A 19822-nucleotide genomic window follows, 5' to 3' on the forward strand; every position below is an offset into this window, starting at 1 on the left:
CTGCAGCAATTATAAATTCAATCAGCAATTAATGAGTAGGTGTGTCCAAACGTTTGACTGGTACTGTATATAAATTATATTTATGTTCTTTTTTTAGGGAAGAGCATTGACTCTGGCATGTCAGGCAGGCCAAGAATAGGAAGATTAGAAGCAATAGGAAAAAGCTATTCTATTCCATTACACTGATAAATAACATGGGATAATAAGTCAGAAAAGCATGGTACCGCCCCAAATGGCACCCTATCCCTTACATAGTGCACTACTTTTGACCAGACCACTAGATTAGCATAAAAAGGATGGAGACTAAACATGGGGAGTGAGCAGGGTAGTTTTTCTCTGGGTTTGGTAGGTACCTGCAGGCCTGGGTCGATGAAGCGGAGGAGAGTCTGCACTGCCAAACACTACACTACAGTGAGGAGCAGGCATGGTGGTCACTGCTGTGATGGGGGATCTTCCCATCCAGGGCCTCATAAGAGCAGATCTGTTCACCTGGACACACACAGGAAGAGGAGAGCTTTATTTCCTAATACTTTATGTATGTTCAGAAGCTTTCACATTTTATTTACCTAATTTCTTATTATAATTAAATATGTAGTGGAATTAAAATAAAATCACTCAGTTAAATGAAAAACATTCTGTGTACTCCAACAAAACAGAAGCAGAGAGTCAACTCAACACGTCTCCTCCCCACTGACCTGTGAACTGGTCCCAGAGGTGCACGGTGCCGTCACAGCTGACCACCTCCTGGAGTGCCTCCAGTTGGCCAACACAGAACACAGACTTCTTATGATCCGTGTAGGTCAGCCTTGGCTCCACCTCCTGCGTCACGTCGCAGGGGTTATAGAGGGGCCACAGCTTCACTGTTTTGTCCGTGCTACCAGACAGGAAGTAGTCTTCCCCAGCAAGCGAAGCCAAACACTTAGCCATGCCCGAATGGGCCAGGAAGCTCTGCAGGCGGATCTGGTGGAAGTCGAAGTGGGGATCCTGCAGGTTGAGACTGATCTCATACTGCCAGCAGGCCAGCCAGTTGCCCTGCAGGGAGCGGCCACTGCGAGGGAGCTACCCTGTCCTTGGACCCTGCTGGGGGGGGGCATCAGGACTGCCAGGACTCACCCTGGAGTGGTAGGACTGGGCCAACCTCCAGACCAGCTCGTGGGTGGAAACCAGCTTATGGATCGCTACATTACCTGGGCCAGGGCCAAAGGACACAATGCTTTGACAACCATCAAGGACATACAGTTGAAGTCGGAAGTTTACATACACCTTTGCCAAATACATTTAAACTCAGTTTTTCACAATTCCTGGCATTTAATCCCAGTAAAAATTCCGTCTTAGGTCAGTTAGGATCACCACTTTATATTAAGAATGTGAAATGTCAGAATAATAGTAGAGATAATTATTTATTTCAGCTTTTATTTCTTTCATCACACTCCCAGTGGGTCAGAAGTTTACATACACTCAATTAGTATTTGGTAGCATTGCCTTTAAATTGTTTCACTTGGGTCAAACGTTTTGGGTAGCCTTCCACAAGCTTCCCACAATAAGTTGGGTGAATTCTGCCCCATTCCTCCTGATAGAGCTGGTGTAATTGAGTCAGGTTTGTAGGCCTCCTTGCTCGCACACACCTTTTCAGTTCTGCTCAGAAATTTCCTAAAGGATTGAGGTCAGGGCTTTGTGATGGCTACTCCAATATCTTGACTTTGTTGTCCTTAAGCCATTTTCCACAACTTTGGAAGTATGCTTGGGGCCATTGTCCATTTGGAAGACCCATTTGTGACCAAGCTTTAACTTCCTGACTGATATCTTGAGATGTTGCTTCAATATATCCACATCATTTTCCTCCCTCATGATGCCATCTATTTTGTGAAGTGCACCAGTCCCTCCTGCAGCAAAGCACCCCCACAACAAGATGCTTCGGTTTGCAAGCCTCCCCCTTTATCCTCCAAACATAACGATGGTCATTATGGCCAAACACTTCAATTTTTGTTTCATCAGACCAGAGGACATTTCTACAAAAAGTACAATCTTTCCCCCCATGTGCAGTTGCAAACCGTAGTCTGGCTTTGTATGGCGGTTTTGGAGCAGTGGCTTCTTCCTTGCTGAGCGGCCTTTCAGGTTATGTCGATATAGGACTCGTTTTACTGTGGATATTGATACTTTTGCACCTGTTTCCTCCAGCATCTTCACAAGGTCATTTGCTGTTCTTCTGGGATTGATTTGCACTTTTCACACCAAAGTACATTCATATCTAGGAGACAGAACATGTCTCCTTCCTGAGCGGTATGACGGCTGCGTGGTCCCATGGTGTTTATACTTGCGTACTATTGTTTGTACAGATGAACGTGGTGACTTCAGGCGTTTGGAAATTGCTCCCAAGGATGAACCAGACTTGTGGAGGTCTATCATTATTTTCAGAGGTCTCTGCTGATTTCCCCATGATGTCAAGCAAAGAGGCACTGAGTTTGAAGGTAGGCCTTGAAATTCATCCACAGGTACACCTCCAATTGACTGAAATGATGTCAATTAGCCTATCAGAAGCTTCTAAAACCATGACATCATTTTCTGGAATTTTCCAAGCTGTTTAAAAAGGCACAGTCTACTTAGTGTATGTAAACCTTCTGACCCACTGGAATTGTGATACAGTGAATTATAAGTGAAATAATCTGTCTTTACACAATTGTTGGAAAAATTACTTGTGTTATGCACAAAGTAGATGTCCTAACCGACTTACCAAAATTACAGTTTGTTAACAAGAAATTTGTGGAGTGGTTGAAAAAAAGAGTTAATGACTGCAACCTAAGTGTATGTAAACTTCCGACTTCAACTGTGTAAGGAACATGTAGAATTCAGATTTTAAGATGGATTGTATGCATTTATAAAATTGTTTGTGCGTGTGTGTGCGCGCGCGCATGTCTCACCTATGAAGGCAGTAGAAGGGGATGTGGGAGGCGTATGCCGTCTCAGGGTTAAACACGGCCTGCAGCTCCTCCAGAACCCCCAGCTCACACGTCCCCTCTGACCCCTCCGGCGTATACACATCCAGCAGGGTGCATTCTCCCACCTCCCTGCAGGGGGAGCTCTCCATCTGCGCCACACAGAGGACAGCTCAATGGAATGAAATAATTTTAAAAAGTCTCACAACTTAAGATACGTTAGGAGACTGAGCTTATATCAAAACTGACATATTTGAATTTCCTGGCTTTTAACCAGCCTAACTTCACTTAAAACATTTTGGTGTTTAATATATACAGTTTCAGAATGCCTACCTTCCAGTAAGGCCAGTGTTTCCCTGTCCCTGTAGGCACTGCAGTAGGGAGAAGACAGTGAAGAAGCATTTCAGGGTTTCTACCATGTGTTGCTGCACCATCTCCCTGCCGATGCGCAGGCAGATGAGTCATCAGGCGGAGGGTCTTCAGACACACAGCCAAACGTGTCTGCACTCCACTGGGGAACCTGAGGACAGAACACAGAGTGGCAGATTCAATAGAACACTGTTTAACATTATACCCACTGTCTATTTCATTTCAATGTAACACTATGAATTTATGTGGGAAATAATGTTTCCTTGCATGTTTCAGTCTCCAAGGTCTGATGTTACACTGAACAAAAATACAAACATGTAAAGTGTTGGTCCCTCCTTCACTAAGATAATCCATCCACCTGACAGGTGTGGTATATCAAGAAGCTGATTAAACAGTATGATCATTACACAGGAGCACCCTGTGCTGGGGACAATAAAAGGCCACTAAAATGTGTAGTTTCGTCACACAACACAATGCCACAGATGTCTCAAGTTTTGAGAGAGCATGCAATTGGCATGCTGACTACAGGAATGTCCACCAGAGCTGTTGCCAGAGAACTGAATGTACATTTCTCTAACATAAGCCTCCAACGTCATTTTAGAGAATTTAGCAGTTAAGTCCAACAGCCCTCACAACCATAGACCATGTGTAACCTCACCAGCCAAGGACCTCCACATCCAGCTTCTTCACCTGCGGGATCGTCTGAGACCAGCGACCCAGACAGCTGATGAAACTGTGGGATTGTACAACCAAAGAAATTCTGCACAAACTGTCTCATGGAAGCTCATCTGTGTGCTCGTCGTCCTCACCAGGGTCTTGACCTGACCGCAGTTTGGCATCGTAACCGACTTCAGTGGGCAAATGCTCACCTTCAATGGCCACTGGCACGCTGGAGAAGTGTGCTCTTCACAGATGAATCCGGGTTACAACTGTACCGGACAGATGGTAGACAGCATGTATGGTGTCATGTGGGCGAGCGGTTTGCTGATGTCAACGTGGTGAACAGAGTGCCCACGGTGGTGGTGTTAGCTACGGACACTGAACACAATTGCATTTTATCGATGGCAATTTGAATGCACAGAGATACAGTGATGAAATCCTGAGGCCCATTGTCGTGCCATTCTTCCGCAAGCCATCACCTCATGTTTCAGCATGACGCAAGAATCTATACACAATTCCTGGAAGCTGAAAATGTCCCAGTGCTTTCATGACCTCATGCATTTCTGTTTTAACCCTATAACCACATGGAATAAAAAAATTTTTTAAATAGACGTTCATCGATAATAAGTCAAATTTCAATTTAAACTTTGAGATCTTGTTGAGTTGTTAGTATATACAGTGCCATTCAAAAGTTTGGACACACCTACTCATTCAAGGGTTTTTCGTTATTTTTACATTATAGAATAATAGTGAAGACATCAAAACTATGAAGTAACACATATGGAACCATGTAGTAAACATTTTTTTTAAGAAAATTCAAAATATACTTTACATATTTCATTCTTTAAAGTAGACACCCTTTGCCACACTCTTGGAATTCTCTCAACCAGCTTCACTAGGAATGTTTTTCCAAAAGTCTTGAAGGAGTTCCCACATATGCTGAGCACTTGTTGGCTGCATTTCCTTCACTCTGCGGTACAACTCATCCCAAACCACCTCAATTCTGTTGAGATCGGGTGATTGTGGAGGCCAGGTCATCTGATGCAGCACTCCATCACTCTCCTTCTTGGCCAAATAGCCCTTACGCAGCCTGGAGGTGTTGGGTTATTGTCCTGTTGAAAAACAAATGGTAGTCCCACTAAGCGCAAACCAGATGGGATGGCGTATCGCTGCAGAATGCTGTGGTAGCCATGCTGGTTAAGTGTGCCTTGAATTCTAAATAAAATCACTGACAGTGTCAACAGCAAAGCACCCCCACACCTCCTCCTCTATGCTTTACGGTAGAAACTACACATGCGGAGATCATCCGTTCACCTACTCGGCGTCTCACAAAGACACAGCGGTTGGAACCAAAAATCTCAAAGTCTAATGTCCATTTCTCGTGTTTCTTAGCCCAAGCAAGTAGTGGTTTCTTTGCAGCAATTCAACCATGAAGGCCTGATTCAAGCAGTCTCCTCTGAACAGTTCATGTTGAAATGTATCTGTTACTTGAACTCGGTGAAGCATTTATTTGGGCTGCAATCTGATGTGCAGTTAACTCTAATGAACTTATCCTTTGCAGCAGAGGTAACTCTGGGTCTTCCTTTCCTGTGGCGGTCCTCATGAGAGCCAGTTTCATCATGGTGCTTGATGGTTTTTGCGACTGCATTTGAATAAACTTTCAAAGTTCTTTACATTTTCCGGATTGACTGACCTTCATGTCTTAAAGTAATGATGGACTGTCATTTCTCTTTGCTTATTTGAGCTGTTCTTGGGGCGGCAGCGTAGCCTAGTGGTTAGAGCATTGGACAAGTAACTGAAAGGTTGCAAGTTCAAATCCCCGAGCTGACAAGGTACAAATCTGTCGTTCTGCCCCTGAACAAGGCAGTTAACCCACTGTTCCTAGGCTGTCATTGAAAATAAGAATTTGTTCTTAACTGACTTGTGTAGTTAAATAAAGGTAAAATAATATGGACTTGGTATTTTACCAAATAGGCTTATCTTCTGTATGTCACAACACAACTGATTGGCTCAAATGCATTGAGGAAAGAAATTCCACAAATTAACTTTTAACACGGCACACCTGTTAATTGAAATGCATTCCAGGTGACTACTTCATGGAGCTGGTTGAGCGAATGCCAAGTGTGTGCAAAGCTGTCAAGGCAAAGGGGTGGCTACTTTGAAAAATGTGAAATATAAAATATATTTTGATTTGTTTAACACTTTTGTGGTTACTACATGATTCCATATGTGTTATTTCATAGTTGATGTCTTCACTATTATTCTACAATGTCGAAAATAGTAAAAAGTGAAGAAAAACCCTTGAATGAGTAGGTGTCCAAACTTTTGACTGGGATGTGTGTGTGTGTGTGTGTGTGTGTGTGTGTGTGTGTGTGTGTGTGTTGGGTGAGGTGAGCAGGTCCAGCAGGGGCAGCAGAACGTCCTGGTTGATCTTCATCAGCATGTCCATGAGGGTGGAGTCAGACAGGAACACAATGATCTTCTGGGTCAGAAACACAACTCCCAGCAGACCTGCCTTACGGGTGTTCAGCTCTGGAAAGACCTGAAAATAGCTGTGCAGCAACACTCCCCATCCAACCTGACAGAGCTTGAAAGGATCTGCAGAGAAGAAATTGGAGAAACTCGCCAAATACAGGTGTGCCAAGCTTGTAGCATCATACCCAAGGCCAAAGCTGCTTCAACAAAAGTGCTGAGTAAAAGGTTTGAATATTTACGGGAATGTGATTTAAAAAAAATAGTTGCTCAAATTGATATAATTTTTTTTAGCATTGTCATTATTGGGTATTTTGTGTACATCGATGAGGGGAAAAAAAATCTATTTTAAAATAAGGCAGTAAAGTAACAAAATGTGGAAAAAGTGAAGGGTTCCTTTATCAAAGGCCTTTTCAAAATACGCTGTGAATACCAGGCCTGGCTTCTTAGATGTTTCATGTTGTTCTATTATTTCTAGTAGTTGTCGTATACTGTCTCCAATGTATCATTTATGTAAAAAAAACCTGTCTGATCAGGATGAACAATACCTGACAAAACCTTTTTAATCCTGATTGCTATGCATTTCGCTAGTGTTTTTGCATCACAACATTGACGTGTAAGAGGACTCCATTTTTTTAGATGACTGGATCTTTATATTTGCCATCTGTGTCTTTTTTTAATAATAGTGAAATCAGACCTTCCCGCTGAGTACCTGACAGTCTACCATTTATATACGAGTAGTTCAAACAAGCTAATTATGGAACTTTGAGTATATAAAAAGACAATATACCTGTACCGGTATCCCATCAAGCCCTGGGGTTTTTTCCCAGACTGAAAGGATTTAATAGCCTCAAAAAGTTATTCCTCTGTAATTTGGCCTTCGCACTGATATTTTTGTGCATTTGTTAATTTTTCTTTTTATTATTTGGAAAGAATTACTTACAGTAATCGTTATTCAGAGGGTGAGGAGGAGACAAAAAAGAAAATGTAAGCTTATTATTCTCCCCCATTCCTTTTTCCACACAACTTAATCTAAGGATGTAGAGCGAGTTTCCTGTAAACAGTATGTTATATTCCTTCTCTTTTAGCCATGTAAAGACTGATTGTCTTTTCTTCTAAAAATTGGCTATGCTGTCACAATTATAACTGCCAATACTTATTTCCCCCCTTTACCATAACTAGATACTATTCTCAGTCTACATTCACCATAAATAGTGCTTGTAAAGTTACTACCATTAGAGGTATTACGATGGTCAAAAATAGAGATTTCAAATGTCTGATGTTTAGTATTCAAGAAACAGGTTCTAGCAATATGCACAAACCAACTGGTGTTTTCTTTTCTTTTTTATTCCCTTGCCTGTTTGCCTGTGAGCCAATGCCACAGATGTTAGAAAATTGAGTCAGGATATTATGTGTGTAGTAGATTTGAGTAGGTTGATGTGTATAATATTGGATGTGATTTCGTGAGAGTGTGTATGATGTCTGGATAAGACTAAGACTATAATGTGTGATATCTAAATAAATAATTACCCAACCAATTTGCATGGTTGAGTGTCTATGTGTGTAACATGAAGTGAGTATAACCTTCATATTCAGGATGATAATTGTAATATATATTAGAGGTCGAACAATTATGATTCTTCAACACCGATGGCGATTAATCGGCCGATTTTTATTTATTTATTTGTACATTTTTACATTTTAGTCATTTAGCAGACACTCTTATCCAGAGCGACTTACAATAGTGAATACATACATTTCATTTCATTTTTTTTTTGTACTGGCCCCCCGTGGCGTTGCACACACTATGCTGGCGTTGCAAACACCATGCTCTACCAACTGAGCCACAGGGAAGGCTAATAATGACAATTACAACAATACTGAATGAACACTTATTTTAACTTAATATAATACATAAATAAAATCAATTTAACCTCAAATAAATAATGAAACATGTTCAATTTGGTTTAAATAATGCAAAAACGAAGTGTTGGAGAAGAAAGAAAAAGTGCAATATGTGCCATGTAAGAAAGCTAACGTTTAAGTGCCTTGCTCAGAACATGGGAACATATGAAAGCTGGTGGTTATTTTAACATGAGTCTTCAATATTCCCAGGTAAGAAGTTTTAGGTTGTAGTTATTATAGGAATTATAGGACTATTTCTCTCTATACGATTTGTATTTCATATACCTTTGACTATTGGATGTTCTTATAGGCACTTTAGTATTGCCAGTGTAACAGTACAGCTTCCGTACCTCTCCTCGCTCCTACCTGGGCTCGAACCAGGAACACATCGACAACAGCCACCCCCGAAGCAGCGTTACCCATGTAGAGCAAGGGGAACAACTACTCCAAGTCCCTCCTGTTACTCCCTCCTGTCTCAGCCTCCAGTATTTATGCTGCAGTAGTTTATGTGTCGGGGGGCTAGGGTCAGGATGTCACATCTGGAGTATTTCTCTTGTCTTTTCCGGTGTCCTGTGTGAATTTAAATATGCTGTCTCTAATTCTCTCTTTCTCTTTCTTTCTTTCTCTCTCTCGGAGGACCTGAGCCCTAGGACCATGCCTCAGGACTACCTGGCTTGATGACTCCTTGCTGTCCCCAGTTCACCTGGCCGTGCTGCTGCTCCAGTTCCAACTGTTCTGCCTGCAGCTATGGAACCCTGACCTGTTCACCGGACGTGCTACCTGTCCCAGACCTGTTGTCCCAGACCTGCTGGAACCCTGACCTATTCACCGGACCTGTCCCAGACCTGCTGTTTTCAACTCTCTAGAGACAGCAGGAGCGGTAGAGATACTCTCAAAGATCGGCTATGAAAAAGCCAACTGACACTTACTCTTGTGTTACTGACTTGTTGCACCCTCGACAACTACTATGATTATTATTATTTGACAATGCTGGTCATTTATGAACATTTGAATATCTAGGCCATGTGCTGTTATAATCTCCACCCGGCACAGCCAGAAGAGGACTGGCCACCCCTCATAGCCTGGTTCCTCTCTAGGTTTCTTCCTTTCTAGGGAGTTTTTCCTAGCCACCGTGTTTCTACACCTGCATTGTTTGCTGTTTGGGGTTTTAGGCTGGGTTTCTGTACAGCACTTTGAGATATCAGCTGATGTAAGAAGGGCTATATAAATAAATTTGAAGTCTCAGAGCGAGTGACGTTTGAAACGCTATTAGCGTGCACCCGCTAACTAGCTAGCCATTTCACATCAGTTACACCAGCCTAATCTTGGGAGTTGACAGGCTTGAAGTCATAAACAGCACAATGCATTGCGAAGAGCTGCTGGCAAAACACACGAAAGTGCTGTTTGAATGAATGCTTACGAGCCTGCTGGTGCCTACCACCGCTGTCAGACTGCTCTATCAAATCATAGACTTAATTATAATATAATAAACACACAGAAATACGAGCCTTAAGTCATTAATATGGTCGAATCCGGAAACTATCATCTCAAAAACAAACGTTTTTTTCTTTCAGTGAAATACGGAACCTGTAACGCCCTGGCCATAGAGAGGGGTTTTTTGTTCTTTATTTTGGTTAGGCCAGGGTGTTACATTGGGTGGGCGTTCTATGTTCTTTTTCTAGGTTTTTTGTATTTCTTTGTTTTGGGCCATGTGTGACTCCCAATCAGGCACAGCTGAAGTTCGTTGTTGTTGATTGGGAGTCACACATAAGGAGCAGGTTTTTCCTTTGGGTTTTGTGGGGAATTGTTTTCTGTTTTGTTCAGTTGGGACCAGACAGGACTGTTTGCTGTCGGCGCTATCGAGTGTTTTGTTCATTTTTGTAGTGTTCTCTTGTTTTTTTAATTAAATATCAAGATGAACACACAACCTCCGCTGCATCTTGGTTTTCTTCCGACGACAGCCGTTACAGAACCGGTCCGTATTTTATCTAACGGGTGGCATCCCTAAGTCTAAATATTCCTGTTACAATGCACAACTTTCAATGGTATGTCATAATTACGTAAAATTCTGGCAAATTAGTTCGCAACGAGCCAGGCAATAAACGCAAGAGCAGTGACACAATTTCATGTTAGCAGGCAATATTAACTAAATATGCAGGTTTAAAAATCTATACTTGTGTATTGATTTTAAAGAAAGGCATTGATGTTTATGGTTAGGTACATTGGTGCAACGACAGTGCTTTTTTCGCAAATGCGCTTGTTAAATCATCACCCGTTTGTCGAAGTAGGCTGTGATTCGATGAGAAATTAACAGGCACAGCATCGATTATATGCAGTGCAGGACACGTTAGATAAACTAGTAATATCATCAACCATGTGTAGTTAACTAGTGATTATGTTAAAGATTGATAGTTTTTTTATAAGATAAGTTTAATGCTAGCTAGCAACTTACCTTGGCTTCTTGCTGCCCTCGAGTAACAGGTAGTCCTTGTGGAGTGCAATGTAAGGCAGGTGGTTAGAGCATTGGACTAGTAACCAGAAGGTTGCAAAAACGAATCACCGAATCCCCCCTGAACAAGGCAGTTAACCCCCGTTCCTAGGCCGTCACTGAAAATAAGAATGTGTAATTAAACTGACTTGCCTAGTTAAATAAAGGTGTAAAAAAAGTTCACTTTTTTTTAATAATTATTTTTATTTATTTTATTTTATTTATTTTAGTTTTTTTTTTTAAATCGGCAAATCGGTGGACAAAAATACTGATTACCGATTGTTATGAAAACTAGAAATCAGCCCTAATTAATCAGCCATTCCGATTAATCGGTCGACCTCTAATCTATATCAACATAAGTTGCATCATAGTTACATTAAACATCATTCTCATAGAAAAACACATCCCAGCATTTCCATAGTAACTGACGTTTCACATGATTATGAAAGAGACATTGCATTACTATAGAGACGGCTTCACTACAGTACAAATGTATCCCGTACAAGTTGGCAGAACGCGTCTCCTTCCTGAGCGGTATGACAGCTGCATGGTCCCATGGTGTTTATACTTGTGTACTATTGTTTGTACAGATGAACGTGGTACCTTCAGGCGTTTGGAAATTGCTCCCAAGGATGAACCAGACTTGTGGAGGTCTACAATTTTTTTCTGAGGTCTTGGCTGATTTCTTTTGATTTTCCCATGATGTCAAGCAAAGAGGCACTGAGTTTGAAGGTAGACCTGAAATACATCCACAGGTACACTTCAATTAGCCTATCAGAAGCTTCTAAAGCCATGACATCATTTTCTGGAATTTTCCAAGCTGTTAAAAAAACAAGTTTTAATGTCTCCAACCTAAGTGTATGTAAACTTCTGACTTCAACTGTATATAATCCCTGATTTAATAGGGATATCCTCATTTAATAGGATCTCTATCATAAAGCAGTAAAATGTATTTTAAGCGTAAACTGGTTGATTGTTTCATATTTCAACCAGGACAATAGATAGTGTGGTAACTTGGTGTTTTCTGTAATATAGTATGTAACAACTGTTACAGCAAACTCTCTCAGTATTTGAAAATCCTGTCCTTTCGGTGCCAACTATCCATCAATTACTCACCAATGTAGCAGATGGTGAGCAGCCGGAGCAGATTTCTGGCCACATATCGAGACGTCACTGTGGGTCCAAACTTTGCAGACAGCCATCTAACGGTCTTGCAGACTGTGTCTGTAGGGAGAAATCAGTTATCAGTGTTATACAGTGAACACAACAATAACAACTGATATTCTCGGCACCCAAAACCAAATCTCTAACTAATCAATTTGGGTTCTGGACGAAAATGCTTTGCAATCTCTCCTAACAAAATCCCGCCACCTCTGCCAAAGCCCATTCCGAATGGGGGGTGAGATATCAAACACAATGAGCATCTAAAACATGAAATCTGCTGCCATGCCCATTCATGTGGGGGTAAAGTTCAGTTCAGCATTCATTTGTCCTAGCCTGGGTAAAAAAGTGTGTTTGTGCTAAAATTCACTCCAAACATTGTCTGGCATAAGACAGAGCATTTTACCCCTACCTACAGTGGGGGAAAAAAGTATTTGATCCCCTGCTGATTTTGTACGTTTGCCCACTTACAAAGAGATTATCAGTCTATAATTTGAATGGTGGGTTTATTTGAATAGTGAGAGACAGAATAACAACAACAAAAAATCCAGAAAAACGCATGTCAAAAATGTTATAATTTAATTCAGACACGGCTAGGACATCCGGGTTGGCAGAGTGTGCTAAAGCACTGAATAAAACAAACTTAGGGAGGAGGCTTCTAATGTTAACATGCATGAAACCAAGGCTATTACGGTTACAGAAGTCATCAAAAGAGAGTGCCTGGGGAATAGGAGTGGAGCTAGGCACTGCAGGGCCTGGATTCACCAGAGGAACAGAGGAGGAGTAGGATAAGGGTACGGCTAAAAGCTATGAGAATTGGTCGTCTGTGACGTCCGGAATAGAGAGTAAAAGGAGCAGGTTTCTGGGGGCGATAAAATAGCTTCAAGGTATAATGTACAGACAAAGGTATGGTAGGATGTGAATACAGTGGAGGTAAACCTAGGCATTGAGTGATGATGAGAGATATTGTCTCTAGAAACATCATTGAAACCAGAAGATGTCATAGCATGTGTGGGTGGTGGAACTGAAAGGCTGGATAAGGTATAATGAGCAGGGCTAGAGGCTCTACAGTGAAATAAGCCAATAAACACTAACCAGAACAGCAATGGACAAGGCATATTGACATTAAGGAGAGGCATGCTTAGCCGAGTGATCATAAGGGTCCAGTGAGATTCAGACAGCTAGCTGGGCCATAGGTAGCAAGCTGGCAGAAGATGGAGGGTGGTCTGGTTTTAGCAACCTCGTGCGTTTCCGTCTGTAGATTAGTGGGGTTCCGTGTGGTAGGATGGACCAGTCCAACTGGCAAAATAGTTATAGTGGCCCAAGAAAATTGTCCGATAGACCTATTCAGATAGCAGCCGATAAGACAGCTAACGATTAGCGGGCCGCAGATGGGCATTCAGGTTACGTCGCGACGGAGGGGCCAGTTGGATAACTCCCTCGGGCAGATAACGTCGGTAGTCCAGTCGTGAAGGCCCGATGGGTCTCCGCATCGGCAGTAAAACGGGTCCGGATAGGTGATTGTAGCCCAGGAGTGGCTGATGGAACTCTTCAGCTGGCTAGCTCCGGAATAATTGATGTTAGCTCCGGGACCGACGTTAGCCAATAGTCACTCAGGTAGCAGCTAGCTAGCTGCAAAATCCAGGTGTAAATGTCCAGAGCCTGCGATAGAAATCCGGGGATATGGAGAGAAAATAGGTTGGGTATGCTCTGGTCTGAGTCACACTGTACAAAACTGGCGATAACTTTTCAAGCTAAGGGATAGCTGATGACCGCCAACCGTGGCTAGCTGAACTCCAACATTAGCCAGTGAACTGGCTAACCTCTGTTGTGGATTTCAGATTTGAGGTAAATAATACTTCTTTTTTTTAATTGGTGAAGCGGGTTGCAAGTGTTTTGAGGTTGAGTTTTTAGAAAAAAATGACTAGTGTAGCTGGAAACGGCAGATTTTCTTATGGAATATCTACATAGGTGTACAGAGGCCCATTATCAGCAACCATCACTCCTGTGTTCCAATGTCACGTTGTGTTAGCTAATCCAAGTTTATCATTTTAAAAGGCTAATTTATCATTAGAAAACCTTTTGCAATTATGTTATCACAGCTGAAAACTGTTGTACTGATTAAAGAAGCAACAAAAACTGGCCTTCTTTAGACTGGTTAAGTATCTGGAGCATCAGCATTTGTGGGTTCAATTACAGGCTCAAAATGGCCAGGAACAAAGTACATTCTTCTGAAACTCGTCAGTCTATTCTTGTTCTGAGAAATGAAGGATCTCTCAACGTCAACAGTGAAGAGGCAACTCCGGGATGCTGGCCTTCTAGGCATAGTTGCAAAGAAAAAGCCATCTCTCAGACTGGCCAATAAAAAGAAAGGATTAAAGATGGGCAAAGAACAGACACTGGACAGAGGAATTCTGCCTAGAAGGCCAGCATCCCGGAGTTGCCGCTCATCCCGGAGTTACCTCCGGTTGACGTTGAGACTGGTGTTTTGCGGGTACTATTTAACGATGCTGCCAGTTGAGGACTTGTGATACATCGGTTTCTCAAAGCAGACACTAATGTACTTGTCCTCTTGCTCAGTTGTGCACCGGGTCCTCCCACTCTTTCTATTCTGGTTAGAGACAGTTTGCCCTGTTCTGTGAAGGGAGTAGTACACAGCGTTGTACCAGATCTTCAGTTTCTTGGCAATTTCTTGCATGGAATAGCCTTCATTTCTCAGAACAAGAATAGACTGACGAGTTTCAGAAGAAAGTACTTTGTTCCTGGCCATTTTGAGCCTGTAATTGAACCCACTAAAATGCTGATGCTCCAGATACTCAAATAAAAGGCCAGTTGTATTGCTTCTTTAATCAGAACAACAGTTTTCAGCTGTGCTAACGTAATTGCAAAAAGGTTTTCTAATGATCAACTAGCCTTTTAAAATGAAAACTTGGATTAGCTAACACAACGTGCCATTGGAACACAGGAGTGATGGTTGCTGATAATGGGCCTCTGTAGATATTGCATTAAAAATCTACTGTTTCCAGCTACAATAGTCATTTACAACATTAACAATGTCTACACTGTATTTATGATCAATTTGATGTTATTTTAATGGACAAGAATAATCTGCTTTTCTTTCAAAAACAAGGACTAATCTAAGGGAACCCAAACTTTTGAACAGAAGTGTATTGATGTATACACAGTACCAGTCAAAGGTTTTCTACATTGTAGAATAATAGTGTTAAAGAATGCCAAGAGTGTGAAGAGAATGCCAAGAGTGTGCAAAGCTGTCTGCAAGGCTAAGGGTGGCTATTTTGAAGAATCTCAAATATATGTAGATTTGTTGAACACTTTTTTGGTTACTACATGATTCCATATGTGTTATTTCATAGTTTTGATGTCTTCACTAATATTATACAATTTAGAAAATAGTAAAAAATAAAGAAAAACCCTTGAATGAGTAGGTGTGTCCAAACTTTTGACTGGTACTGCATATATATTATTATATTTTTTTAACTTTATTTTGTAAATATGTTCTTAACTATTTTCTTAAAACTGCAATGTTGGTTTAGTAAGCATTTCACGGTAAGGTCGACACCTGTTGTATTCGGCGCACGTGACAAATAAAATTTGATTCGATTTTTATTTGAAGGAGGGTAATGTTAGCACAAAACAGGTCTGAATTTCAGGCTACATTTGTCCAGGGCAAAGTCCAGCACTGTAGCATTCAACTTTGTATTTTCTGGATGTGTGTATAAAGACAATTTCACTCAGTAGACTACTGTAGAGATTTAATGACGAGGCATTGTTTAAGAATGAAGGGTGCTGCTGTAACTCTGCTGGTGTTGCTGGTCTGTCTGTCTGGGGCATGGGTTCAGGGGGATAGTAGAAGGAGGGATAAAGGGAGTGAAAGTACCAGCCCTGACATCTGGACTGAAATGAGATCGCTGAGAGACATGGTGGTGGAACAGACAGTGGAGTTGAGAAACATGGAGGCCAAACTGATGGACAGTGAGAAATAGGTGGAGGAGCTGAAGACAGAGAACACCGGTAGAGTATCATTTGTCATCATAGGACCTACACTGAAAACTTTTAAAACAGATGAAGATGTTAAGATAATATATAGTAGGATGGCCAGAATTAGTGACTAAATCAATGGAGGCATAAAATAAAATGTGGTAAAGAATTCGGAAAATTGCATCGCATCAGCTAGGCTGGATTCTATGCCAGAATTAAGGCTACTGGCTACCTGACGGGCTCACTTTGTTGAACTCGTCATCTTCTCGAATCTGCAGGACATAAAACAAACAATAGAGGTAAGATCAATATTGATTTTTAGACATAACAATAGTATTTTCATATTTTAGTATATACGCTTTTCAAATTAATTTGAAATTCCTGTTCTTTTTAGAAGATTTCACAAAAACTAGCATATCTCTGAAATGTCAATGGAGCACTGAGCGTATACCAAGCGTCTTATTTTCAAAGCCTTTCACATTTAACTCAGATAGTGTAATGCCAATTTATCTTTTTGTGACCCGCGGAAAACAACTTGTAAGATGACCACAAAACGTAAAAGAAACATGAACTGCTATGTCAACAGAGCTCGGATATAATGTTAATGATATGTTAGAGAAAGACCCCACTCAACGATTCAGAACATGATCCTATTTGTCTAGGTAAAATGTATTTTATTAACATAGGGAAGTGAAACTTCATCACCAAAGCGCATTTTCACCAACTCTGAGCAGTGAGACGTCACCCTATATCACAAAACCTTTTTTTTCTCCACACAAACAGCAGAGATTATTTTACTGGAACTCTCGTTAGAAGTTGAAAAGATGAACAATGGAACATTAGCCTATTTAACATCGTTAAAGAGACCTACTTTGGGGGTGATATAGTAAGACTGCTTTTGGGGTGATGTTATGGTAAAAAGAGCTGTAGTAACAATAGGCATTCATACACCAGATATTTTCTACAAACACTGAAGGGTAGGGTATATTCCAGACTGCGACAGTAGGATGTGGGAGTCTTCCAAGTGCACTTTTGACCAAATAGGCCTAATTGTTTATCAATGTTGAATGTTTTTTTTCCCTTGGCACTTTAGCCTGAGAGGCCAGAATGACAAACAGTGAGAGCCAGGTGTGGGATCAGAAGACAGAGAATGCAGGTAAAACAGATGTGAACTTAACACAAATTTTACGCAAACTAACTATTGTTCAACAAATCTAGTTCAATATGTTTATTGAACAAACTTGATGTGTTCTCTCCTGTGTCTGCGGCGCAGGCAGACCCAAGGTGGCATTCTACACCTCTTTATTGAACTCGGGAGCAATGCATGTCGGACCCTTCAACACTGAAACCACATTGGTCTACAAAACCGTCATCAAACATTGGGCAGGGCCTACAGCCCAAATACAGGTAGCATCTTCAGTGCTTACACACCAATGTACATGTCTATAAGAGACCTACATTGTTGATCCATGCTTTTGTCACTTCTAGGTTAGACTACTGCAATGCTCTACTTTCCAGCTACCCGGATAAAGCACTAAATAAACTTCAGTTAGTGCTAAACACGGCTGCTAGAATCTTGACTAGAACCCCAAATTTGTATCATATTACTCCAGTGCTAGCCTCTCCACACTGGCTTCCTGTTAAGGCAAGGGCTGATTTCAAGGTGTTACTGCTAACCTACAAAGCATTACATGGGCTTGCTCCTACCTATCTTTCTGATTTGGTCCTGCCGTACATACCTACACGTACGCTACGGTCACAAGACGCAGGCCTCCTTATTGTCCCTAGAATTTCTAAGCAAACAGCTGGAGGCAGGGCTTTCTCCTATAGAGCTCAATTTTTATGGAATGGTCTGCCTACCCATGTGAGAGACGCAGACTCGGTCTCAACCTTTAAGTCTTTATTGAAGACTCATCTCTTCAGTAGGTCCTATGATTGAGTGTAGTCTGGCCCAGGAGTGTGAAGGTGAACGGAAAGGCACTGGAGCAACGAACCACCCTTGCTGTCTCTGCCTGGCCGGTTCCCATCTCTCCACTGGGATTCTCTGCCTCTAACCCTATTACAGGGGCTGAGTCACTGGCTTACGGGTGCTCTTCCATGCCGTCCCTAGGAGTGGTGCGTCACTTGAGTGGGTTGAGTCACTGACGTGATCTTCCTGTCTGGGTTGGCGCCCCCCCCCCTTGGGTTGTGCCGTGGCGGAGATCTTTGTGGGCTATACTCAGCCTTGTCTCAGGATGGTAGGTTGGTGGTTGAAGATATCCCTCTAGTGGTGTGGGGCCTGTGCTTTGGCAAAGTGGGTGGGGTTATGTCCTGCCTGTTTGGCCCTGTCCGGGGGTATCGTCGGATGGGGCCACAGTGTCTCCCGACCCCTCCTGTCTCAGCCTCCAGTATTTATGCGTTGGGGGGCTAGGGTCAGTCTGAATATCTGGAGTATTCCTCCTGTCTTATCCGGTGTCCTGTGTGAATTAAAGTATTTTCTCTCTCTCGACCTTTCTCTCGACCTGAGTCCATGCCTCAGGACTACCTGGCCTGATGACTCCTTGCTGTCCCCAGTCCACCTGGCCGTGCTGCTGCTCCAGTTTCAACTGTTCTGCCTGCGGCTATGGAACCCTGACCTGTTCACCGGACGTGCTACCTGTCCCAGACCTGCTGTTTTCAACTCTCTACAGACAGCAGGAGCGGTAGAGATACTCTGAATGTGATCGGCTACGAAAAGCCAACTGACATTTACTCCTGAGGTGCTGACCTGTTGCACCCTCGACAACCACTGTGATTATTATCATTTGACCCTGTTGGTCATCTATGAACATTTGGCCATGTTCTGTTATAGTCGCCACCTGGCACAGCCAGAAGAGGACTGGCCACCCCTCATAGCCTAGGTTCCTTCCTATGTTCTGGCCTTTCTAGGGAGTTTTTCCTAGCCACTGTGCTTCTACACCTGCATTGCTTGCTGTTTGGGGTTTTAGGCTGGGTTTCTGTACAACACTGAGATATCAGCTGATGTAAGAAGGGCTTTATAAATAAATTTGATCCCTCCCCATTTTCCCCTCTGAAACAGGTATCTTCACAGCACCAGTGAAAGAAGTATACTACTTCAGATTCACCACCATGGACCGCCGGGGCTCTGCTTTGCTGGGTGTGAACTTGTATAAAAGGTGAAAAAACTCCACAGCGGCAACAACGAACCAATTTCCAACGTGGTGGTTCTCGACTGGGGGACGTGGTGTGCATGAGTCTCCCTGCGGGCTATCGACTTCCAGTCACTTCACCACCTTCCTGCTCTTCCCTATGTGAAGTGAATGCCATGAACGCTGTATGATTTAGCCTACGGGCATAACCAACAGCTTTTCTGTATACTGTCATAACTTGTAACCCTATAGTGTCTAATGAAGACACTGTACTTAGTTATTTCTTCAGCAAAGACCAGAGATCATATGATAAGCACATATTCAGTTTCTAACCTAATAATAAAACATGCAATCATTATCTTTTCCTGTCATGAATTCTGAACAGAATGGGTTCTGTAATTCAGAGAAGAATTCTAACAGATCTAGAGCATGTGGTTATGGTTCTGGAGCTCAGAGCAGAATTCTAGAATCAGACTGCAGGAGTGACATGAGTGGTTAGGTGTTGATATCCTCTCACTCAGATAGGCTTATTACACACTCTGCTAAACTCAAATCTACCCACTCGCTCTCATACTCACACACACAGTGTGGTTATGATATGTTAGTAGAATCTCACCTAGAAGGATCTTTTTCCTCCTCCTCCTCTGACGGGTCATGCTCTTCCTCCTCCTCCTCTCCCACCATGTCTTTCTGTGAGTCTTCCAAAT

General features: G+C 42.2%; 1 pseudogene; it reads right to left on the bottom strand.

The window, feature by feature from the left end:
- LOC106581074 (WD repeat-containing protein 81-like) overlaps positions 1-19822 on the bottom strand; it is a 30094-nt pseudogene that overhangs the window by 3374 nt on the left and 6898 nt on the right.

Source organism: Salmo salar, chromosome ssa20, assembly GCF_905237065.1.
Source record: "Salmo salar chromosome ssa20, Ssal_v3.1, whole genome shotgun sequence".
NCBI classification, from domain to species: Eukaryota; Metazoa; Chordata; class Actinopteri; order Salmoniformes; family Salmonidae; genus Salmo; species Salmo salar.